At 46.5% G+C, this 19,232-nt stretch overlaps 1 protein-coding gene across 1 annotated transcript in view; it reads left to right on the forward strand.

Moving 5' to 3' along the window:
- The first annotated feature begins 1,509 nt into the window (after positions 1-1,509).
- The window catches only part of ITSN2 (intersectin 2), a 112,936-nt gene continuing 95,213 nt past the window's right edge, over positions 1,510-19,232 (forward strand). Inside the window, exon 1 of the mRNA XM_056856153.1 lies at positions 1,510-1,526. The gene's annotated coding sequence lies outside the window, so the exon portion shown is untranslated. The remainder of the gene's footprint in view (positions 1,527-19,232) is intronic.

Below are 19,232 nucleotides of genomic sequence, written 5' to 3' on the forward strand. Positions count from 1 at the left end.
CCCTCCCCATCCAGAGACGCAACCGTATTTCCGGGTAAGGGAAAGGCCCCACTGATCCCTGGCATGGCAGTGTGTCAAAGCGGTCCCTCAGTGGAACAGGCTTCCTCGGGAGGTGGTAAGCTCTCCTTCCGTGGAGGTTTTTAAGCAGAGGCTAGATGGCCATCTGTCAGCAATGCGGATTCTATGGCCTTAAAGCAGATGATGAGAGGGAGGGCATCTTGGCCATCTTCTGGGCATGGAGCAGGGGTCTCGGTGTGTGTGTGTGGAGGGGGGAGGTAGTTGTGAATTCCCTGCCTTGTGCAGAGGGTTGGACTAGATGGCTCTGGCGGTCCCCTCCAACTCCATGATTCTGATGAGAGGGAGGGCATCTTGGCCATCTTCTGGGCATGGAGTAGGGGTCTCTGGGGGTGTGGGGGGGGAGGTAGTTGTGACTTTCCTGCCTTGTCCAGGGGGTGGACTAGATGGCCCTGGCGGTCCCCTCCAACTCCATGATTCTGATGAGAGGGAGGGCATCTTGGCCATCTTCTGGGCATGGAGCAGGGGTCTCGGGGTGTGGGGGGGAGGTAGTTGTGAATGTCCTGCCTTGTGCAGGGGGGTGGACTAGATGGCCCTGGCGGTCCCATCCAACTCCATGATTCTGATGAGAGGGAGGGCATCTTGGCCATCTTCTGGGCATGGAGCAGGGGTCTCGGGGTGTGGGGGGGAGGTAGTTGTGAATGTCCTGCCTTGTGCAGGGGGGTGGACTAGATGGCCCTGGCGGCCCCATCCAACTCCATGATTCTGATGAGAGGGAGGGCATCTTGGCCATCTTCTGGTCACTAGGGGTGTGCGGGGGGGGGGAGGTAGGTAGGTGTGAATTCCCTGCCTTGTGCAGGGGGTCGGACCAGATGGCCCTGGCGGCCCCTTTCCAATTTCACGATCCCCGCCTCGCAGACCCCCTTCCCCAGCCACCAACCCCGCCAATCCTTGCGGCCTTCCGGAAGAAGCGGGCGACCGGCCCGTTGTAAAACACCCGAACCCCCCTACCCTAAACCCGGCCCCGAAGGGGAAGCCGGGGGTGGCCTCGTCCGCGAGCCGCCCCGCTCCACCGCAGCCGGCGCCCCCGGCAGGAGGGCTTCCCCCGAGGGAAACCCCGGCTCCCTGAACCCTGAGCTCCGGGGAGGGGCGACCCCTGGCCCAGGAGGAGGAGGAGGGAGGGGAGGCGGCGCCGCTGGAACGTCCCCGGGAATGCGCGCGGGGGGCTTGGGCGCGCGCGCGCTGCGGGGCGCGCCACGTGCGCCCCGTGCCGGACGCCGGACCCTTGGCGCGCGCGAGGAGGGGGCCGCGCACAGACGTTGCAGGGGCCGCCGCGCTCCGGCGCTGCCCGGCTGCAGCAGGGGCCGCGGCAGGAGGAGGAGGAGGAGGAGGAGCGAGGCCGGGGAGGAGTGGAGGAAGGGAGGGAGGAAGCCCGGCCTGCGAGGCAGCGACAGGGAGGAGGCGGTGGAGAGGCCGGGGCTGGCTGGCTGGCGGGCAGCCGCGCGCAACAGGTAGGCGCCGCCGGGACTCCTGCAGAGGGGGTCCCCCGTCCTCCCTCCCTGCCGGACCCTCGCCCTGCGTGGCCGGAGAGGAGGGCCGGGCTCTCGCCCTCGGCGCGCCTGGCTGGGCCTGGCCGGCCGCCGGGGGAGCGCGGAGGGCGGCCGCCCTCCGCGCTCCCCCGGCGGCCGGCCAGGCCCAGCCAGGCGCGCCCCGCCGCGGGTCGGGAGGGGAGGCTTCCGGGCGCTGCTCCTTCGGGGGTGGCCCGGGTTCGGGAGGGGGCTTCGGGGCCGGGGGGTTGCAGGGAAGGGCGCCGGGGCGGAAATAAGGTCCGGGGGGCCTCCCTGGGGAAGGAGACCCGAGCCGAGGGGTTTAAACAAATTGCACCCAAAATAATAATAATAATAAGCCAAGTCTAGGGTTGCCTCTTTTTTTTTTTTTTGGGAACGCCGTAAGGGGGGCACCCTGACCGGGATGGCCCAGGCTAGCCCGATGTCGCCAGATCTCAGAAGCTAAGCAGGGTCGGCCCTGGTTAGGATTTGGATGGGAGACCACCAAGGAAGTCCAGGGTTGCTGTGCAGAGGAAGGCACTGGCAGACCACCTCTGTTAGTCTCTTGCCATGAAAACCCCCCAAAAAGGGGTCGCCATAAGTCAGCTGCGACTTGACGGCACTTTACACACCCACACACACATAAGGAGGGCATGTCACCAAATCTTGCAGTTACCCCTTTGGGACAAAGGAGGAAGGTAAAGGGACTCGAAGGGGGGGGGTTCTCCCGGTCTCTGCTCCCTGTATGGGGTCTGTGCCTGGAAGAGGGTACGCGCGTCGCAGGGGACGTGTGTATAGCACGCGTGGACATGTCTGGGAGGTTTCGCCTTGGGTTTGCTGCTCCGGAGATGCCCGTTTTCCCCATCTGGGTTCTCAGAACTCTGCATGGGGGGCTTGTTTTTGAGTTTGGGGAATTTGGCTGGGGGGGGGGATGTGCGTTTGGAGAGCGGCAAATCCAAGGCAGCCCTGACCTGGATGGCCCAGGCTGTCAGACCTCAGAAGCTAAGCAGGGTCGGCCCTGGTTAGTGTTTGGATGGGAGACCACCAAGGAAGTCCAGGGTTGCTGTGCAGAGGAAGGCACTGGCCAACCACCTCTGTTAGTCTCTTGCCATGAAAACCCCAAAAAGGGGTCTCCGTGAGTCGGCTGTGACTTGACTGCACTTTACACACACAAATCCAAGGCAAAACCTCCCATGCGTTTTCGCCCTCTAAGAAAGTGCCTATAGGACTTTACCACCTTGTTAAATGTGGGGCTTGTATTGTGCGTTTGGCGTTTAGGGATGCCAGTGCAAAGGTGGGAATCCCTGGAATTGCGGCTCATCTCCAGACTACAGAGATTAGTTCCTCTGGAGAAAAATGGATGTTTTTGAGGGTGGGGCTCTATGGCATTGTGCCCCACTGAGGTCCCTGCCTGCCCCGGGCTCCACCCCCCAAATCTCCAGGACTTTCCCAACCTGGATCTGGCAACCCAGCCCACCCAACCCTCCCCTCCCCACCTGGAAACCCTATTAGCTGTATAAGTGTTGAATGCAACCTAAGAGTTACTCGATCCACATATGGAAAAAAATGTGTGGTGTGCACCAGTTGAACACAGTTGGGAGTCAGAGAGATGCAGGTGCCATCTGGAAAGTGTTCCAAAAGGGTAGCTGTGTTATTCTGCTGTAGCAAAAAATAAACAGTATTGATGACATCCTACATTAAAAAGTCTGCCTGTGAGGTGCATTGTGTTGCATCTGTAGAAGTAAGTTAGTTCTAGGCCATGAAAACTTAAGTTGGCATAAAATACTGTTAGTCCATAATATACTGTTTGTCTTTAAATTAGCCCCAGACTCCTGTTTGTTTGTACATTTTGAAAGTTGCCATGAGGCTCAGATCGGCCGCTAATGCATCCTGTGCATGTGTCAAACCCGGGAAGCCCAATAGGCCTTCCTTTTCTTCCTCGAGTCCCTTTACCTTCCTCCTTTGTCCCAAAAGGGTAACTGGAAGATTTGGTGACATGCCCTCCTTATGGAGTTCAAAAAAAGAGGCAACCCTATACTTGGCTCATTTTTGTGTGATTTATTTAAACTTACACATTAGTTCCCTTAAGCAGCTGGGTGCTGTGTAAAAAACCTAATAAAGCTGTGCTCGTTAGTCACACAGTGGCCCTTGGGACAGGACATAGTTAACATTTCTGGGTCTAAAAAAATAAAGGGGTGTATTATATTTATAAGTTCATTGTTAAATATTGATGTGTGGGCATTTGATGCGTCTCAAGAATGTGCTGTGATATTTTTGTCTCCTTTGAAACCCTCTTGTAAGTTGAACTCCTGGTTCGGGTTGTGCGCGCGTGTTTCGTTTCAAATGCAGAGGGTGAGTCACGTTTGTTTGTGAAATCTTCCGTGTACATTAATCCGTGATCTGAAGGAGGGAGGTGTGGAAGAATGACAGAGCCCGAAACACCTCCACATGTTTCTATGGGAACTGTAGATCTTTCCGCAGGAGGAAGTATCGCAACTTGGATTCTGAAATGAGAGGGGGCGGATAAGTCAACACATGTGCATGCCTATAGGCAGCATATGCAATTTTTTAACTACAAAAGTGTGAAAGGGATATTGCTGTGTTTCTTGGCGTTAAGCACCAATGACGTTAGCCGAGATTTCCCCTAAAGAAAGCGAAACCAAGGGAAGGCTAAAAATACTGTGAAACGTAAAGAGAGAGGGAGTAATTAGGTCTCTGATATTTAAACTCTGGGTGGGTGCTTGGTATTTAACTTCTGTTGTCATTTACAATAGGTTTTGATTCATGAGCCAATTTTTGGTTGAAAAGCAGGATAAGAAAGAAAGAGAAAGAAAGAAAGGCAGTTAAGGGGAGACATGATAGCGGTCTATAAAATTATGCATGGTATGGAGAGAGGGAACAGGGAGAAGCTTTTCTCACTCTCATAATATGCATGAACACATGAAGCTGCCTTTTACTGAATCAGACACTTGGTCCATCAAAGTCAGTATTGTCTACTCAGACCAGCAGTGGCTCTCAGGCAGGAGTCTTTCACATCACCTACTTGCCTAGTTCCTTTAACTGGAGATGCCAGGGATTGAACCTGGGACCTTCTGCATGCCAGGCAGATGCTCTACCACTGAGCCACGGCCCCTCCCCAAATGGGAGGTCATCTGCTGCTAGAATGTGGGGTCATCTGCTGAAGCTGGAGGGTGAGAGATTCAAAACTGATAAAAGGAAGTATTTCTTCACTTAATGCATAGTTAAATTGTGGAACTTCCTGCCCCAGGATGTGATGGCTGCCAACTTGGAAGGCTTTAAGAGGGGAATGGACATGTTCATGGAGGAGAGAGGTATCCATGGCAACTAGTCACAATGAATACTAGACATACCTAATCTCCAGGATCAGAGGAGCATGCTGAATATATTAGGTGCTGTGGAACACAGGCAGGTTGCTGCTGCAGTCGTCTTATTTGTGGGCTTCCTAGAGGCACCTGGTTAGCCACTGTGTGAACAGACTGCTGGACTTGATGGGTCTGATCCAGCATGGCTTTTCTAATGATCTTAATACATTAAAAATAAAAATTGAATCATGTTGATCATAGAAGTTCTCCCAGCAGCATCTGATGGGGTAGTGGGGAAAAAGGAGGCTCCTGAGAGCAAAGTCCATGTTTTTACTGGCCTGGATTTGCATTTTACTCCACCGCGTTCACCTTCTGAAAGAGGAGGTTTGTCAAGTTTTCATTTTGATCCTAGAACTGTTTATAGCAGTGGCCTAATTGGAGAGGGATCCTGTTCGCACTGGTGTTCAAAACAGCATGGATCTTTAAAAACACAATTATCTAGGATTGAAGCAGCCATTTAGAAACATATTCAGGAGGGGGTATGACTCTTCCAGTGCCACTGTTGTGTTATTTTGAGCTATCAGGCCTAGAAACATAATCCCGAGAGAACGAAAACTTGCACAGATTCTAAAATGCATTATGGTTTGCGTGCCATATGTTGCTAGGATAAGGAGATTATGTAAGCATTTTGGTATCTTTTCTAAATAACAAGGGTAGTGCTAATGGGCAGACCTCAGATTAGTGGAGCAACACCTGTTACATACAGTCTCCTGCAGGTGACTTTTGTAACCTGTTCTAGATCTTCGAACTCAATTGTAGGTATTATCTCTCTCAACCAAGGTTTCTGTCATTACACAATATCTGTAGAATATTTGCTTTTTGCTTCCAATAGTCTTAGAAATCATTATTTTTTTATGTCAAATACATATTGTGTTGCATTGTTTGTTTCTGAATACCACCATGTTAACAATGTTTTAGCTTTTCTGGGAATTTTTTCCAAGCCCGGTTCCAACTTGAGACGCCATTGAGTCTCAGTGACATCATAGGGAATGCAATGAGCCTCCCCATCCCCGAACTCCCCACTTATTACTTGGTGGTAATGAGAGGTGTAGCCCTGACCTGGATGGCCCAGGCTAGCCTGATCTCGTCAGATCTCAGAAGCTAAGCAGGGTCAGCCCTGGTTAGTATTTGGATGGGAGACCATCAATGAAGACCAGGGTTGCTGTGCAGAGGAAGGCACTGGCAAACCACCTCTGTCAGTCTCTAGCCATGAAAACCCCAAATGGAGTCGCCATAAGTTGGCTGCGACTTTACACACACACAATGAGAGGTGTCACTTGGAGACCTTTGTAAGAGGCATTCCCCCTTCTGTTTTCCTCCTTCCCTTCCTATATTTCCCAGTCATGCATTCCTGAAACAATCTCGAATTGTGAGAATATATTGAATTAAAAAAAAAACCACAACGAACTGCATTTTGACAAATTAGTTTTCTGTGTTTTGGTAATATCAGCAACATTTTAATGTACTATGCTACAAAGGTAGTTTAATGAAGGAAGTGGACTCATGGCCTCTTGCCTTTTGGCTAATCTAGAGGTGATGCATTCTTTAATCTGCAACTTGCTGCCAAATGGTTGAATAAAGCAGTCTCGTAATTAGCTGCTATGTTGCTTGGATCATTAAGGGGTCTCCAAATCCCGATTCAAGAAGGCAACGAATAGAGTTGGGTTTCCTACTTTTTTGAACCTTTTAAAAAAGCCTCAGGCCAGTACAAAATGCGTCATCTTAAGTGGTGGAAAAGTGCAATTCTCTAAAACAGCACTGCCTTAAAGGAAGATATATAATCTGTGCACAGTAAACAGGGAAACGAACGTGCATTTTCTGTGCTGCCTAGAATTCCTCTGTCTGCTGTCACCATTCACCTTGACCCTGAGGCCTGTTGGTTGAACACCCCTCTGAGGGCATGTGGATTCACAAAGAGTATTTTGAACATTCCTCAAAGATGCCCTCTGCAGCTGTTTAAAACTACTCATCAGCATTGTAAGGTAAACTCCTTACTTAATTTAAAAAGCCAACACAATTATTTTAATGTTCCAAGTTTTTTTTTTTTAAAAAAACAACCTTGTTTTTCTAAGGGACTATTTACATGGCTGAAGATACTGAGGTTTGGTTCAGCCTTGCTATCCTGAATTATCAACTCGATCACAGATTGTTTATATGGGTAGAAAGCTTCCTTTCCGCTGACTCTCTTTGGTTATTATCTTGGCTTGTGTGGCGCTTCCTCTTACTTGTGAATTTAGGCAGGTTCTTTGGCTTTAGGAGCCATCCCAAAAATTTAGGCGCAAGACTTATTTTCCAGCCTTCAGGATTTTATATTTTAATGACCAAATTTACTGCCACAAAATCTAATCCCAAATTCTTCAGTTTCTTGTCATTTATTTCATGTCATTTATTTTAAAGCTATACCAAAAATATTGTAGTGTATAAATAAATATGGGATAACCCTGGTTGTCATCACATCAAAAAGCTAGCTTCTGTCTCTCGCCTAAATAAGCTTTGTACTTCTGGTGTAGTGGTTGAGAGTGGTGGACTCTAATCTGGGGAACTAGGTTTGATTCCCCACTCCTCCACATGAGTGGCAGACTCTGATCTGGGGAACCAGGTTGTTTTCCCCACTCCTACACATGAAGTCTGCTGGGTGACCTTGGGCATGTCACAGTTCTCTCAGAACTCTCTCAGCCCCACCTACCTCACAAGGTGTCTGTTGTGGGGAGAGGAAGGGAAGACAATTGTAAGCCGGTTTGAGACTCCAAATTGAAGGTTGTGAAAACCGGGGTATAAAAACCAGATCTTCCTCCTCTTCTTCCTTCTCCTCATCTTCCCTTCTTCTACCAAACAAAATGTGAAACATCCACCACTCCTTGTGGAAAGTTCTTCCTGGTAGTGGTCTGTCATCAAGTTGTTTTGTACCGTTCTTCATTTCTTCTCTGCCGTCAGAGGGACTTTATTCTAAAGGTTTGGGTCTATCACTTAAGTTGCTATAAACTCAGTCTTCGCCTTTGATTTGTCATACTTGTAGCATTTCTGTTCTGTCCCCACATTTATTTTTATTTTTCCACAACACATTTTCTTCAGTCTTTCCCAGAATTTCTACAGATGGGTAATGAATAGAACATACACATTTTTTCTTGATTTCTTAAACATTTAGAGATTTCTTAAAACTCTAAAAGACAGTACTGATTTTGATGGACCAAAAGTCTAATTCAGTATAAGGCAGCTTCATGTGATCACAATCGAATCGTACCACATATTAATAAATGCCTGAAATTAGAGCACTAAAATGAGTTTGAGATGTGGCACCATATATTGGGTTGGAGTCTCAGCTTTTTCACGAAATCTTGCCCAGTTCCTTCTTATGACATTCCCCATTCCATATGGCTTTTGTCCAGGCAGGTCCCAGCATAGCCTTTTGGAAGAGCTCATCTCATAAGCTAGGCAGGGTCAGCCCTTGTTAGTACATGGATGGGAGACCACCAAGGAAGTGCAGGGTAGCTATGCAGAGGCAGGCAATGGCAAACCCACCTCTGAATGTCTCTTGCCTTGAAAACCCTACAGGGTTGTCATAAGTCGGCAGCAACTTGGCGGCACTTTCCACCACCATAGGGACTATCTCTTCCCTTTTTCACCCGTGGAAAATCTGGCTGGATCCAATAACCTTTAGAAGTTATTTACTAAGTATCCTGCAGCATCAATCAACGCTAGGTAAAATACTGCTTGAAATCGGAAAGCGCAGAAGAGTTGCTGGTTACTGAAGGCTACTTCTGTTTGCATGGATTTCGTAGTTTGTGGTTCAGAGATTTCCCAAATCAAATTTTATTTGTGCAGTCTTATACAGAGATATCCCAGTCTAAGCCTGATGAAATCAGCTCTCTGCACAGGGCTGCAATGTAAGGCACTTGGCTAGAGAGGTGGTACTCATTCCTCGGCTCACAGAGAGCCACCTTCACAATTGCCAAGAGAGCCGTATTTACTTCCGTCCCTGGCATTGGGGCTTGTACCTCAGGGAGGCTCACGTCTCCGGAAGTGGCTGTTTCACAGTGAAAACAACCTGCCAACCACCTGTCCCACCTTGCTCACTTTCCTGAAACATGAGCGAGTACCTCACTGAGGGACAGTGCTCAGAAGAGTCACAGGTGACTTGTCGAAGAGCCACATGTGGTTCTCGAGCCACTGAGTACCACTGAACTTAAGTACTACGATTCAGGTTTGACTTCCCACTCTGTCATGGAAGCTTAGTGGGTGACCTTGGCCAGCCACTCTCTCGCATAGAATCATAGAGTTGGAAGGGACCACCAGAATAATCTAGTCCAACCCCCTGCACAATGCAGTCTCAACCTATCCTATCTCTCTCATAGAATCATAGAGTTGGAAGGGACCACCAGAATAATCTAGTCCAACCCCCTGCACAATGCAGTCTCAACCTATCCTATCTCTCTCATAGAATCATAGAGTTGGAAGGGACCACCAGAATAATCTAATCCAACCCCCTGCACAATTCAGTCTCAACCTATCCTCTCATGAGTTGTGAGGATAAAATATAGTAGGGCAGAATTCTATTTTAAGACCCATTTGGTCCCCATTGGGGAGAAAACCAAGGAATGGGTGAATAAATCCTTCCCCCAATATGCATGAAAGAATTCTCTGGTCTTCCATCTTTTCTGCAGCTGACTTCAGCTGAGAGACAGTTGTGGTCTTATCCCTTTTATAATGTAATGAAACGCTGTTCAGCCCCCCTTGTGGGTGCCACAGGTCCCCCCACCAAATGGTCACAGATTTAGTCAGATCTTGACTTCTGCTTACTGTTACGGGTAACCTCAACTGAATTTCTTGTTAATGTCCTCTGTGACCCTATCCTAACATTCTCGCTAGTGAAAGCAATTTTTTTCTGAAGCCTGAGTTTGGCTCCGACAACCCAGATGTGGCACAGTTGCCCAAAAATGAGCAGATGTTTCTAGCATGAGTTTCCTGCCCCTGGGAGGGGGCCATGGCTTGGTGGTAGAGCCTCTGTTTGGTTTGCAGAAAGTCCCAGGTTCAATCCCCGGCATCTCCAATTAAAAGGGCCCAAAGGTAGGTGATGGAAATGACCTCTGCCTGAGACCCTGGAAAGCCACTGCCAGTCTGAGTAGACAATACTGTCCTTGATGGACCGATAGTCTCATTCGGTATACAGCAGCTTCATGCGTCTCCCACTGTTACCGTGAAGTGGTACGCTATGGATCTGAGAATCACAGAAAAAGGGAAAGAGAAAATAAAATAATTACTCTTTCATTTCATTTATACACTGCCATTCTCCCCAAATGGGGACCTAAAAATGGCTTATATCAGTCTCCTCTCCTCTACTGCAGACCAATACGGCTACCCTCTGAAACTACTATATTTGCTAAAAGCCACAAGACTTTTATTTGGGAAACCCTGGAAATTCTTCTCAGAACCTTCTAAGAAAGAACGGTTAGGGAGATGTTTACTTTATTTATATCTCTCCTTTCTCCCCAATGGGGACTCAAAGCAGCATATGTTATTCTCCTCCATTTTATCCTCACAGCAACCCTGTGGGCTAGCTGAGGCCGAGTGTGTGTAACTGGCCCATGGTTACCTCACGAGCATCCATACCAGAGCGGGGACTCGAACCTGGGTCCCCCAGATCCCAGTCCAGCTCTCTAACCACTACACCAAATGTGTCTCTGCAAGTGATGCTTGTAGATGCATACGTTCCTCTCAGTACTCTGCTGTACATTCCTAGTTTCTGTTGGGAGTTGGAAGGGAATAGGAAGACCATAGACCAAAGGTGTCAAACATAAGGCCCACGGGCCGGATCTTGAGAGCTCTTATCCAGCCCGCGAACCAGCTGCGGCAGCCACCCCCTCTCGATCTGGGGTGGCAAGGCATGGCTCGGCCTGACCAAGTGACGCTTATATCATATCTGACCCGTGTAACACTTGAGTTCGACACCCCTTCCGTAGACTTTAGTATTATAAGGTTCATTCCTCTGGCCACTCTTATTCCCTTCAATTCTCTGTGGGCGGTGTGTGTTTGTGTGCATCCTTCCCTCACGCTCAAAAAAACCGGCAGCCCATTCCTGAGGGGAAAGGCTGAGCCGGTGGCTGGAGGCACCGCCACCGCGCCACCTCCAAAGGAGGATTCAAAATTTAAAAATTTAGTTAACGAATTATAGTATAATGTGATTTTAACTAATGTATAACAATGTGATTTTTTAATTTTTGTCATGACACCTCATCGGAAGTCCATTGGTGATGGGCACAGTGGTGGGGGGAGGGTTTTTGATCTAGGGCGTAAAATACAGTTTTATATTAATACAATGTATAACAATCTTACGCTCTATATATGTATATGTATTTTTTTCCTTTTTATATGTATACTTTTCTTTCTTTTTTGTTTTGATTTATTATAAAAATACAATAAAAACAAAAAAAACAAAGGAGGATTCAGCCCCTCCACACTAAAGCCAAAATGCTGCCCTCACCCTCGAGCCCTGTGGGACCACTGCATAGCATTCCATGGGGATGCGCCACCTAAAAAGATGGCGTACATTGAGGTGAGGGCAAAGGGGGTGTTCCCGGCCTGAAAGGGCTTAAGAGGCCTCCTAAAGGCGGCTTCTCCCCAGACCTCCCTGGAAACGCCCGCCGGGAGGACAGCGCACGAAAGTGTGCCGTCAGGACACCGGCGGGAGGCTGAGCCGGCGTCCCAGGGCCGTGCTGCCATAGCAGCGCAGGGAGGGCGGTGTTAGAGGTCCGACGCTGGCGTCCATGCCAGTCTTGCCGGCGCAAGGGGGCACGGGTACTGGCCCAAGGGGCAAGGACGCCGGCGCGGGCCCCTGTGCCCCTCCTAAGGCCTTTCAGCCCTCAAGGTCAGGAATGGGCTGGAAGTCTCTTTTCCTTGTAGAATAGTTTTAGGCTGTGGAATGAACCAGACTTCATACTTCAGTTGGTCGACCCTGCCCTTCTTTCCAAGATAGCAGTTGTAGGCCGTGATACATCTTTAATTTCCTCATTATGCAAAGTTGCTAGGGTGTTGGCAGTTGCACTCCTCTGCAAGTACTGTTCCAGTAATATTTGGATTAGGCAATTTGGTAAGAGTTCATTCATGGGAGTACAGTCAGATATCTATGCCTTTTGTTATTGGGTTTTTTGTGTGTGTTTTTTAAAGTTATGTCTCCCTCTCTGGGCCTTACACAAAAGCTCGGTTTTTGTTCTTGGTGTGAAATCAGCTCAGACTCTTGGCTAGTAGCGCAGTATCCTGTTAATGTAGCGGTTGTGGGAACGGCCTGTTACATAACATGCTAGCTGACCCATTGTTGGCGATTTTGTTCTTTTTATTAAGGAGGGTGGGAAGAAAATACAACCTATTAACGATAATAAATTCTTACATGTGGAGTTCTTTCTTTCTTAGAGTCTCCCTTTCGCTTCTCCTTTGAAACATTCTGATGCAATTGAAAGAAAAATCATTTTTAATCATGTGCTTGAGAAAGAGAGATCTGTTTGCTCTTTCCGTGTCTCCTTAATACTTACCTTCTTGCATGAACTGCGAATGGACAGCTAAACAGAATTGCTCTGTGCTAGACTGATACGTTCTTCTCACAGCTACGAGTAGTCTGTTGTTTCAGCTAAAGGACATCTGACTTTTCCTGTTTTTCTTCATGTGGCAATATCTTACAGCAAGAGAGTTATACTGTAAGCACTGAGCTCAAGAAGCATGGAAAATGCATGAGCTGGATTTCATGCTGAATGAAACTTTACTCCACTCCCTCTGCATGGAGAATTCGTTCTTTAAACTCGTAAATTATTTTTGCTTGGCAGTGATCTTTCTCGTTGCCTTCTCCTAATGCTTGGCAGAGCTTGGTAGTTAATAAAACCAGTGAAGTTTCAAAATTAATAAGTGGCTTGCATAACACCATACAAATAAACCTAAAATCAATTATTAAACAGCAGCCAAGAATTGCAGGGAGTGTATGCACAGAGCAATGTTTGGCATTCTGTGTAATTTGTTTTAATAACCTTGTGCTTTTGTTTTGTGACTTCTGCAGGGAGAATATGTTCTTTAGACTTGTAAATTATTTTTTGTGGTAATAGACCCCAGTGCTTGCAATAGCTCTATATTCACTGAAAGATATTGAGGTGACAACTATTTATATTTTCTTGGATCATTTGTAATATTGTAGCTTGGCGGGTTAAAGTGGTCATAACTGTAAATAAAATATTCGTACCTGGAGGGGGACCCGTGAGGACTTACATAGAAGGGAAAATTCACCACCACCCCACCGCTTCCTCCCTTCTAATTGTGCCTCAGTTTCCCTTTTTCCCCACCCACCCAATCATCCCATTTCCCCACCTCCACCTTCCCAACCTGCCCAGTTGCCTGGTTCCCTCCTCTCCTTGCTTATCAGTCCACTGATCGCTCCCCCCACTGCAGATCTGGACTTTATTTTTGCTGGCTAGCTATTTTCACTTTGGGGGGTGTTTAACCCCAAATTTATTTTCCACCCACTTTTGATATTTTTGTGCAAGTTTAGGGATTATCCCAAGTTTGTGGTGAGATAAATCCAGCTGCCTCCCATTGCAGAGTTTTTGACCTGCATGGTGGGGCCACACTTTGCTGTTAGATACACGATCAAGAATGCAGACATTTAAGAGTAAATACAGAAGTAAACATGTTTGTGGGGAACAGAGGATATGTCTGTCTGCCTGCTAGCTCGTATTTTGGAAAGCCGTCATGATATTTTTACGTCTGATTTAGTCATTGGATGGGGTCATAGACTCCTGAGGTACTGTAGTGGCTTGTGCCACTTCAGATGAGAATGTTGAATGTTCCATTACATAAAAAGTGTCCTATAAAGTAAATATTAGTTAACACACAAAGAAGAAAAATTGTAGCACAGCCTGCCCCTTGGTATGATAGGGTTTTGTATTTCTGCTAGGAGGTTTTTTAATGGGGGGGGGGGCACACATTAAAAAAGATATCCTCTGTAGTCTGAAGTGATATATATTCTTCTACCACTTTGGAGTTATACCTCTTCATTCTGAAACAGGTATACAGCAGGCCTGACATAGTAATATTGGAGCGGTCTCTCTGATATCTATTCTCAACGGATAGTAGATTGGTTTGGTGGTGAACTGTCCTAAGCCAGCATGGTTCCAACATATCTTTCACAGAAGAATACATCAGAAAAAGTTTGAAAAACAATACGACAGCACTATAGAGAGAGTTCGTTTTGAATCATTATAAAGTTTGCATGTGTTTCTAAATGTAGCTTATTAATACTCAAGGGATAAGGTTTTTTTGGTCTTATTTTTGCGTAGATTCTACATAAGATTTCTCTCTTTCCGTAATGTTTAAGGTGTCAGTGCCTAAAGTGATAGTACGAAGAATGCTTGCATTATGCTTGCAAACTGATGTTTACTTACACATCCTCTACTACACATACAGATCTTGCCGGCAACTCCAGTGTTAAATGCTCACAGTGTTTGTTTATTTTTTTAAAGCATTTAGTAGCTACCTTTCTTTCGTATGAAGCCCCAGGCAGCTTACAATATGAATAAAATAGATTAAATAAAAAAATATTTTTTAAAAAATTAAAATCACAATTTAGGACTGTTTTTAATCAAATGCAGATCTAAATGTTCTGTTCAGCCCAGATGTTTTTTAGTTCCTTTGTAGAGGAGTTCAGGCAAAGGTTATTTTGCTTTCATGCTAGAATAGCTGATAAGTATTATAAATGGACCTGAATGTTGAACAAAAGATTGTGACTAGAAATGGAAAAATAAACATATTATACCCTTAATCTTAGAGCTGCAAATTGAATATCTCAGTCGTTCGGCATTTTATTTCTTTGTTATTTAGGGTTACAGAAATTCCCAAAACAGCCAATTTAAATAATATAATTTAAATAAGCAAGACAAATGAAGGAAATGCTTTATGGTTGGGACCTACTTCAATGGGCTGGATGTTGTAGGCATTGAGATGTAAGTCATGGCCAAAGAGCACTTTCATGCCCTTCGGCTTGTTGCCAGCTGTGGGTTGGGCAAAACTGGAGATTTGGGGGGTGGAGCCTGAGGAATGCAGAGTTTGGGGAGGGACTACAATGGGGTAGGATGCCATAGAGTCCACCTTCCAAAGCAGCCATTTTCTGCTTGTGAACTACTCTCTATCACCTGGAGATCTATTGTAATAGTGGGTGATCTCCAACCACCACCTGGAGGTTGGCAACCCTACTCCTAGGTGATACGGAAGTCCTTGAATCTCCTTATCATAAGTTACTAGGTTGGTTATATTATTAGATTTACCAATAACAAATATGCAGTATTATTCATTGTCTAGATATATTGGTTGAGAGGCTCAGTAATTGGTACTAGTATAATATAATATTAAGTTTTGCAATGAGTTACTTTGTACGTAGGCTTGCATATATCGGTTTTGCGTTGTTAAGATTTATTTGCTCTGAAGATTTAAAGATTAGTACTAGACAGTATAATTGCTTTTGTTCCGCTCCATGTGATATTTGATGAAGATCTTGCTGTAGATAAGGAATTTTATTATGAAGGAGTGTATGTTGTATGTGTTGCTTTTATGTTGTTTTGAAAATAAAAATTTAATTAAAAAAAAAAGGAAGTCCTTGAATCTCCTCAATGTATGCAGCACCAAAATGAGGCAGAGGTATTTGTGAGTGACAGAGAGACTGACTATCACTCCTGCAGGTTTGATGAGCCAGAGACCCTTACTCTTAGTCTGGGGCCAGGGTGGGCCCTCTTTCAGGTCACTCTCCTTCCACCCCCAGCAACAGCACTGGCTGAGTAATGGAGAATAGCAGCTAAGGGCATCAAAATCGATCCTCAGCAGTAGATTGCAGAAGCCAAGCTGTGGGAGCAGGTGACCTACTGGTGACGGGCAGCGGTGAAAAGCAGCCCTATGTTTTGCTAACGGGGCCAACCATCCCCTGGAACCATCCTCAGACAGCTTCCTCCAGAGTGTGCTTAATTATGTCATTAACTTCACAATACATGGTTTGAGGAATATATCCTAAAGGTGGAAAACGTGGATTAAGAAGTAGGAGAATCTAGCTTCGAAATCAGATTTTTAAAAAAGAGTAAGGTTTGATAACGAGATAACTATGCTTAGTCATACTTGTGGGCATGTTTTTCTTTTTAACTTTCTTGTTAGAATAGCTGTTTATACATGAACCTTTGTCTCGAGGAAATGATTAGGTGTAGAAGAAAACACCATGCTGGTATGTAATCTGCTTGAGTCTGGGTGATTTTATGTTGCTTTCATGAGCCTCAAACAATTAGTTTCTCCTTTTATATCCCAGTTCCTTTTTAATGGATTTTTCCCCTTAATGATATCCAGTTATGAAGTTAAATGATTCAGATTTGGTGGACCAGGTCATCTCTGTGTGACTGCGCTATGGTCTTCGCTAGGTAAGGGTACTACGTAGGGTTATATCAAGGCCTCCCCAGTGACTGGTTTCATAACTCTATGCTCGTTGTGTTACATTGAGGTAAAGTTTAAAGATAACTACTCGGATTGATGTCCTGTATAAATCTAAGCATGGTTGAAGCTGCAATTAATTTTTGTTCCCTTTTCCTGCATTTTTTCACTTACATAGTGTCATTAGTTAGTATAGTTTATTAGATTTATACTCCACCCTCCCCTGGCAGAGCCGGGATCAGGGCAGCTTCACAACGTAATATTTTAATGTTAATTATGTTGTATATTTTTAAAAACATATAATTTAAAATCCTAGTCTTGTTTCTAATAATTTCTAGATGGCATCCAAGGCTACGTATTCTATTCTTGTAGGCTGAACTGATCTTAATATGTAAAATAGGTCCAAGATGATAACAGGAAGACCGACAGCAGCCTTGAGGTCACAGGGCCATGGGTAGAAAGGAAGGAAACCAGGGACAGGAAGGCACCAAAAGAAAAGACAGGAAGGATAAAGGAAAAGGAGGAAGGAAGGAAAAGGAAGGAAGAAGGGAAGGAAAACTGAGAACAGGAGGCCAGATGATATACATGATTGCTGCTGTCCTCAACCATATGCCTGGTGGAACATCTCTGTCTTACAAGCCCTGCGGAACTGAACTAAGTCCCACAGGGCACAGATCTCACTAGATAGAGAGTTCCACTATGCTGAGGCCAGGGAATAAAAGGCCCTGGTCGAGGATAGTGAGATAGTTCTGGGGCCAGGGATCACCAAGAAGCTGTTTCCTGACTAGCATACTGAGGGGTATATCGGGAGAGGTGGTCCCTTAGATGCGATGGTCCCAGACCATTTAAGGCTTTGAAGGTAAGTACCAAGACCTTGAACTTGATCCAGTACTCCATCTGGAGCCAGTGCAGCTGGCAGAGCACAGGTTTTATGTATGCTCTCAATGGGGTTCCTGTAAGGACCCGTGTTGTTGCATTCTGGACCAGTTGCAATTTCTGGAGCAATCTCAAGGGCAGCCCTGCATAGAGCAAGTTACAGTAGTCTAATCTAGATGTGACCATTGCATGGGTCACTGTGGTCAGGTCAGTGTAGGAAAGGTAGGGGGTTAGCTGACGGGCTTGGTGAAGATGGAAATATCCTGTCCTAGCAGTATTGGTGACCTGGGCCTCCAACAGAAGAGAGGTGTCCAGAGTCACCCCCAAACTCCTGACCGAGAGAACTGGTACTAGTTGTAATGCGTCTAGAGCGGGGAGCTGAGTCCCGTGACCTGGCCCCCACTGGCCCAGCCACAGGACCTCCATCTTTGATGGGTTCAATTTCAGGCGGCTCTGTTTCAACCATCCCACCATATCCTCCAGACACCTGGCCAGATTTTCCAGGACAACGTCCAGCTGGCCATCCATCAGGAGATACAGCTGGGTGTCATCTGCATATTGATGGCAACCCAGCCCAAAACTCCTGACTAGTTGGGCGAGGGGGGCTCATACAGATGTTAAAGAGCATTGGGGAGAGGATCAGCCCCCTGCGGGATCCCACATATCAAAGGTCAGAGATGGACTAATTTACTAATTCCAGATGGGTAGCTGTCTGTGTTAGTCTGTGGCAGCAAAAACAAAGGGGCCCAGAGGCTCCTCCTACAGGCTAGCAAGATTTTATTCCAACATAAAATTTCATGGACTGCAGCCCACTTCCTCTGAGTTAATATACCTGGAAGTCTCACTAGGCAGACACCGATCTCTGAGATACAAAATAATAAACAGGCACCATAATGAGGTTGTTCTGGTTATGTTCTCTTTTGAATGGAACTTCTTTTCATCTGTGCCCTGAAATGGGTGTGTTATATTACACATCTTGGAATGTTCAGTCTTCTATTAGCCTTTTTGGTGCCTTTAGATTCCTACTAATTTGCTAGTCAAGGCTACATCTTGGATACATTGTCCTCCCAGACGATCTCTGTCGACAGCTGGATTGGGGCGGGTCAACGCTGCTGTTGTTGGCTCTATCAGCAGCATTTGACATGGTTGATCGTTTGACCCAACACCTCGCCGACATTGGACTATGAGGGACAGCCTTGCAATGGCTTATCTCTTTTCCCCAAGGTTGGGGACCTCAACTTGATATTCCCTAGTATGTGGGATTCCTCTGGGGGTGATCTGCTCCCCAATGCTGTTTAATATCTATATGCACCCCTTTGCCCAGCTAGTTAGGAGTTTTGGGATGGGGTGTCATCAATATGCAGATGATACCCAGCTACATCTGTTGATGGATGGCCAACCAGGTATTATTCTGGATACCCTGGCTGAGTGCCTGGGGCTGTGATGAGGTTAAAACAGAGTCAACTGACACTAAATCCATCAAGGACTGAGGTCTTGTGGCTGGGTCAAAAAGGCACTGATAGGGAGAATCAGCTCCTACAACTTGATGGGATCCAATTGGTACCATCTTCTTTTGTCAAGAGCTTGGGAGTTATGTTGGATACTTCCCTTCGTTGGAGATTAAAATTACAAATATGGCCAGGACGGCATTTTTCCATCTTCACCGTGCCCAGCAACTTATCCCCTACCTGTCCCTCCCTGACCTAGCCACAGTAATCCTTGCAACAGTCACCTCCAGACTGGATTGCTGTATCTCCCTCTACGCAGGGCTTCCCTTGAAGTTGCTCCAGAAGCTACATATACAATCAGTGCTCTGTCAACTGTCTTGGCTCCAAATTGAGTACCAAATCAAATTCAAGGTTCTGATGCTCACCCTGAAAGCCCTAAATGGTCTGGGACCATCGAATTTATGGAACCGCCTCTCTCGATATACCCCCCCCCCCGAGAGCATTACACTCTTCGAAAGGGAACCTCC

This window comes from Euleptes europaea, chromosome 10 (assembly GCF_029931775.1).
Source record: "Euleptes europaea isolate rEulEur1 chromosome 10, rEulEur1.hap1, whole genome shotgun sequence".
Taxonomy (NCBI): domain Eukaryota; kingdom Metazoa; phylum Chordata; class Lepidosauria; order Squamata; family Sphaerodactylidae; genus Euleptes; species Euleptes europaea.